The sequence below is a fragment of the Siphateles boraxobius genome, unplaced genomic scaffold (genome assembly GCF_051911475.1).
Source record: "Siphateles boraxobius isolate OS27281-9 unplaced genomic scaffold, OSU_SipBor_1 102, whole genome shotgun sequence".
NCBI classification, from domain to species: domain Eukaryota; kingdom Metazoa; phylum Chordata; class Actinopteri; order Cypriniformes; family Leuciscidae; genus Siphateles; species Siphateles boraxobius.
In genome coordinates this window covers 368208-374981 of record NW_027508703.1, presented here as the reverse complement: position 1 = coordinate 374981, position 6774 = coordinate 368208, and the positions used below count along the sequence as shown (strand labels likewise).

The following is a 6774-nucleotide window of genomic DNA, read 5'->3' as shown; positions in this document are numbered from 1 at the left end:
AGAGTCTCTCTGCCGTCACTGTCCGGTGTGTCTCCCCCGTCTTAGCCTGGAGCCACCCCAGTGACATTCCATATGTTAGACTGCCCGGTTTCCGCCCAGTTCATATGTGTATTTTCCACGTTACCTCCCTCTGGGTGGGATGTGGCTTCCGCAGCGTCCCTTCCTTCCAATGTACGGGGAACGCTTTCCCAGTGGTCCTGTAGGAACAGCAGTGACTTCCCTGGCCTAAGCCCTGTACTTCCCCGCCTTAAATTTGCGGGGGCATCAGGAACCTTTGGTTTAGGCACTTGAAGGTGGCAGCGTTAGTGGCGTGTTCGAGGGGTGGTCCCATTTCAGTCGACAGACTACGTCTGACGTTATCGACTGAAAGGGAACGTCCTGGTTGCGTATGCAACCCACCGTTCCCTGAAGGAGGGAACGGAGGACGTAGTCCCCTTGCCACTACCGCTGGACCACCGCTGACCCCGGGTTACTCTCGGCTCCTCAGCGAAAAGCAACTAGTGCGTGCATCCACTTCCGTATTTGTACCCGCGCCGCGAGCCAATTACATTGGCTCGTTCAATAGTACTCGAAGAGGATAGGCTCTCTAGCGAGATCTCATTTCAGTCGACCGTCGACTACGTCCTCCGTTCCCTCCTTCAGGGAACGGTGGGTTGCATACGCAACCAGGACGTTTTCCTGGACCAGTGGCCATATTCTTGCAGAAACCACAGAATCCAAATCTGTGTTTCCTGCAATCCTGTCTGGATACTTGTTCCTCGAAATCCTGTGTCCTGAGCCCCTGTGTTCACGCCGAGTTGTCGCTCCCACGACGACATCTGAAAGAGAAAAGGCAAGTATAATAGATCTGTGACTGCTTGACATCAGTTAGCCTGAAGAGGACCTGCTCACCTGTAATCTGCCCCGCACGTAGTGATCTTCACCAAATCTGCACCTGAACTTTGAGAATACTCACCTATGCACTTGTGTCACGTTAAATAAAGCTGTGTTTGGATTCACTTACCTCTGTCTCCGTGCCTGTATCCTGACACACAGGAACACCTGAAGGACAGGTATTAAAACTGTCATTCAACAATATTGCGAACGCATAAGAATTGTAAATGTTGTGGTGATTGTAAAGTCGATGAATGCCTGTTATTGTTTATTATCATGACAGTTGTTACGGCAGGTCAACAACATTTAGAAAATTAGTTTTACTATTCGGACACGTCGAGATGCTCTCGGGGGTTAACTTGACCATTAGCCGCCTCGTCTTGCTCCCTCTCTCGGTTCGCAGGAAGCAGTGGTTCGAATAAATATGGGCTGATTCCGTCAGTAAGATTTAGCTGCAGCTGATTGTCCTCGTTCTCGTCGTTGTGTTCGGGCTCCTCAATAAAAAATACTACATGATGGTAGGGTGCCTGCTCAGGAACCTGCTGTGAGTCCGGTGGAGAGTAATCCTCCATGACTTAGTGCAAACTGGCATTCAGATTTGCCCCCATTTTGTTAGCAACGCCTAGCTTCCAATCCAAATAATTCACGATGGACAATATCAAGCCCCGACCTACAATTTTTTTTGTATCATTTCAGAAGCCGTTTCACTCCTATATACGTCACAATAGGGAAAAAAGGACAATCGCAATTTCCGTTTCACGGCGACTTTTAGCAAAACTTTCTTCAAAGGTTAAACCAAACTTTTATTTTGACGGGTTGCCGTGTAGAACTTTTTTTAAGTCTCTCTGTGTTTTTATGATATGACGATAGTTTTTCTCAAATTAAGCTAAAATGCTGCTGAAGTGACTATCTTTGTAGACATTCTGAGTGTCGTGTGTGTGTGTTAAATGAAACTGTGCGTCTACGCCATTGATTCACAGAGACACACAGTACATGCATGAGTGTTGGAGAACGTATCTGTGGGGCAAACAATTCAAATTAAGATCAGATCACCAAGCCCTGACTACCCTGTTGACTGCTAAGGGCATTGGACGCGCTCGACTGAGAGTAGCTCGATGGTCTGCATGACTGCTCTGCTTCAATTATCACATGGAATACACACGTGGAGCTGACAACCAGGTAGCAGATTGTCTATCACGTCTGCTATTGCCAAATGAAATACACACTGACTTTGATTCCGAACCAGAAACTGCCGTCACCACCCTCCTCCTGCCCTGAGCTCACCAAACTAACAGACTTATCGTGCCACTTAGCATGCGTTCACATTTGGTCATTATAGCACATGAAGCCCATCAAGGAATTGTGATGACCAAACAACAACTTAGAGACTTATATTGGTGGCCAAAGATGGATTTGCATGTACAGTCCACAACTGCAACCTGTCACCGTCCAACTTAACGATAAGATAGCTAGTAGCATTTACCACTGACCCCAGTTCAGTATTCAGCCGGTCCACGGGAGAAATTGGGCATTGATGTGGTAGGTTATTTTATGTTAGGCCCTGTTAGCTGAAAATATGCCATTACATTAATTGACTACCACTCAAAATGGCCAGAGTCACATCTGCACCTCACGCGACTGCGTCCACTGTTACCAGTTTTCTGAGATCAGTCTTCAGCCAAAAGGGGAATCCACTGGAGATTGTCAGCGGCAATGGACCTCAGTTCCTGTCATCAGTTCAAACATATCCTCCAGCAGTTACCTGAATGTGATCTCTTGTTTTACGTGACTAAACAACAATGTCCACTAACTCTCATTAGAGTATTAGTATAGTAAGTATTAGTTGTGATTGACGATCAGTTAAACTTCACAGAGCACATTTCCAGAATGGCCCGGTCCTGCAGATCTGGCTTATACAACATTAGGAGGATCAGGCTCTTCCTATCAGAGCGAAACAACTCTTGTTCTCTCCAGACTGGACTATTGTAATGCTCTCTTGACTCTTCCAGCATCACTGTCAAACCTCTGCCACTGATCCAGACACTAATAACACTATCATTACAATCAACATCAAGAGAATGAGTCAGTGTTTTAATATGATCATCATGTTTTAGGTGAATATATGATTCCTGTCAATCAAACTGAACAAACGGCATTCAGTCACTTCTGCTGTCTGGACGAGATGCTTTACATTTGAGCCACAGAAACTTTTACATTCTTACACAATTACTGTCACAACGGCTGATTCTTGATTTATGATCATGTTTTTATTCATTATTTTTATTACATTTTTATACATTAAAGTTCATCACCTTCTTTAAATGTAAATGTGCAGCAGAAGTGAAACTGTTGTGTTCCAGTCCATATCATGTAACCAATCAGAGAGTGAGACTGAAAAGCCCATTTGCATTGTCACGGTGGAGTGATTGTGATCTCTCAGAATAGAGCAGCTCTGTCTCCAGAGACCATGTTCAAACCCCAAGAGCTTTATTTGACATTTACTGCGACATCAACCTTCTGAAAAGCACCTGCATCTTCATCTGTTAGTTGAATGATGTTGTCAGACACAAAGTGAACTTGTAGAGAAGCTTTATTGAATGTTGCAGCAAACACAGCAGATTGAAAGATCACACACACACACACACACACACACAAACACACACACACACGCACACACACACGCACACACACACACACACACACACACACACACACACACACACACACACACACACACACACACACACACACACACACACACACTGTTTCAGTATTGAGTTGTAAATCACTACAGCTGCAGCACTAGACTCATGTGAATCCTGCCTGACACAGGACACTCAGATACGGCTCATCTTCAGGAGAGAAACATCAGCACTCAGAGCTCTTGTGGAACGAGACCTCATGAGGAGCTCCATCATGTGTTACTCTGCAGACGTACAGCTCTCCCTCTTCCCAGCGTGCTTTGCTGAGGGTCAGGACGCTACTGCGGCTGTAGCGGCCGTCCTGCTGGCTCTCTGCGCTGGTCAGAACCCCCTCGGTGACCTCTGACCCGTCCAGTGTCCAGCTCACCAGCGCCCCCTGTGGAGAGTAAGAGCTGAGCAGGCAGAGCAGTGCGGCTGATTCTCCAGAGATCTGCAGAGAAGAGGGCGGCAGCAGAGACACTGAGGGCTTCACTGTGGGACCAGCTGCAGGAGACAAACACAACACATTCACAAACACACACAAAACACACTGCACTGCACATTCACAGCATTTCAACAGGACTGAAGCAGCAGACATGAGGAATGCAGGAAAAATCACCAGCATCTGATCCTTCATGTCCTTCAGCTTCACTACAGTGAATATATATATATATATATACAATATACAAATTACACAATCACTATATACATTTATATCAAATGAAACTAAAGATACTAGTACACTTACCGCTGTAATTCTAGCAGTTTTAACTCTGAACGTAAAGATCTTAAATTTTATATACATGTGATATTAAACTCAAAATGTAACTCATTTTGAAAACAGAATTAAAACACAATTGAATCACACATATATTGTGTTTGTATTATAAAGCACTGAATTATAAGCACAACATGAGCAAAAGAGATTCAGTATCATTGACTGAACTACAGAAAGTAGCAACATTTACATTCTGATGTCAAATCTCTTTTTTACATGTATGATTTCTACAATAAAAGATGAACTAAATATGAACTATGAATATGAAATAAATGAAGGGAAAACAAACATTTAATAAACTGATTAAATTCAGAGTGAGACACATTATGGAAATATGTTTAAAATTGTATTTCATTTTTGTTGTTGAAAGGAATAATGCTATTCTTATAATAATATCATTATTTTAGATTAAATAATTATACAAAAAAAACAGTAACACTTTAATTAAAAGCCTTTATATATATTGCATTATAAAAGCATTTTTAATGCATTAATTATATATTGTTTTACACATTATAATGCATGTATGATCTCATCAATAATTGTAACCAAGGTTTTAACACATTATAATATTATCTATTCATTGTTACACCTTAAGAAATTATAATACTTTAAAACTCATGACAAACAACCAATTTCAGATGTAACAAGGAACTTGCAAATAGTATAATGCATTTCAAGTTTGGTTACAATAATTTATGAAAAGATATAAGGCATTATAATCTACATTATTGATACCTTTATAATGCATTATACATAAAGGCTTTAAGTAAAGTTTCACCACAATATCTAATAATCATTATTATTAATAAATGTTGTTCTTGTTTCAACTGTAAAACACTTTCTGAAATCTAAATAGTATTTTTTTATTAGGTGATTAAATCGACAGACTTACCGATCACCAGTTTAGTTCCTCCACCGAATGTCCACCACAGTGATACAATCTAATGAAACACTCGTGCAAAAACCTCTATTCCACTCGAGTGAACACACACTCCAGCAGATAGAGAGAAACAACACTTCAACACACTGATATTAGAAGATCCTCAGCTCTTCTCAACACTCACTCATTCAGATTTGACTAAATGCTTTCTGATATAACACTGTTTAAAGAAATATATGTGATGAGCTGTGACCTCTGAGGTGACCTTTGACCTCTTTGATCATGGATGATGTTGTGGAGTTTCTCATAATGATGCTTCTGTTCTTCATATGCAGATCAATCATCATGATTGACAGAAAAACCTGCAGCTTCACACTTCAATCTTCAGTGAGAATCTGTTCAAATAATGACTTTATTGAATATTAGAGCCAAAGTCAATAGAAAGTGTGACAATGAAGATATAAAAGGTGTTTTGCATGTTCTACACAGTCAAGCATGTTTTCATATTCAAGCTCTGTTATAAAAGTATCTGGACTGGTTATGAATCTCCACACAAGATCATGAAACGTGAACAAGCTCTAATATGTGTCCATCTTTAACAGCCTGTTTCTTCTCCATCTGATGATTTCAGACACACATGAGGCTTCATGATAGATGGAGTGACACCATGAACTCTGATTAGAGATTCACAATCAGTCCTGATACTTTCTGAACACACTCATGATTCATGATCTTACTTTAGTGATGGCGCTTCATCTAGTGGAAGTGTAGCAGTGATGATGGTCACATGACTGAATATGGACACAGAGATGGACGTTCATCTGCACATCCTCAGTGTCTCAGGAGTCACAATAAACATACTAAATAAAGTCATGATTGTGTAACTCTAGTGTATATGAGTTTGTTCTCAGCACAAGCTGTTGTAAATCCTGCCCACTTCTTTGCATTGTCAGCACATGCTTCAGTGCTCTGAGAGTGTTTATAGTGCTGTGAGTTTAACACTTTATGACTGAGAGCAGAACACTGAGAGCAGGCATGCGCGTGCGATCTGTGTTTGTGTTTGGAGCTCCGTCGAATTGATTCATTAATCGCTGATTTTCTTCTTTACCACTCATTTATAAACAAGCACTTTCTATTTTTATATCATGTGAACTTATCCTCGACACTATTCCTTATAAAAAACAATCGGATTGCTTTGATATCGCTACTCAGATCCAACTTTCCGAATCTCGGCTACTAGCCTTTAGCCCGCTAGCATTTCACGCGTGGCCTCGCGCCTATCGACCCTCTCATTTTACACCCGTTTGACTGAAAGGATACGTGTTATATCCATCATTTCAGTCCTAAATTAGTAGTGATATTGGTAGTATCACTACTAATTTACTGTTCATCTGTTATAATGGCGAACATATCGGATGTGTGTCTAACGTTACCTCTGAGTGCAGGTGAGGACACATTCGAGCTGGTTTCGGTACGATTGGAGCTGGAGTCGGTGGAGAAACAGATCCGCGTTCTGCTGGTGAAGCAAGCCGAGCTGCGAGATCGGCGATCAACGCTCG

The 6774-nt window shown here is 41.7% G+C and overlaps 1 long non-coding RNA gene across 1 annotated transcript; it reads right to left on the bottom strand.

Moving 5' to 3' along the window:
* Nucleotides 1-2053: 2053 nt before the first annotated feature.
* Nucleotides 2054-5967, bottom strand: LOC143752517 (uncharacterized). Its single transcript, XR_013207393.1, has 4 exons — nucleotides 5953-5967; nucleotides 5228-5610; nucleotides 3561-4058; nucleotides 2054-2064 (listed from the first exon to the last, which is right to left on the bottom strand). It is a non-coding gene; the product is annotated as an uncharacterized LOC143752517 (long non-coding RNA).
* Between the last annotated feature and the right edge of the window lie 807 nt (nucleotides 5968-6774).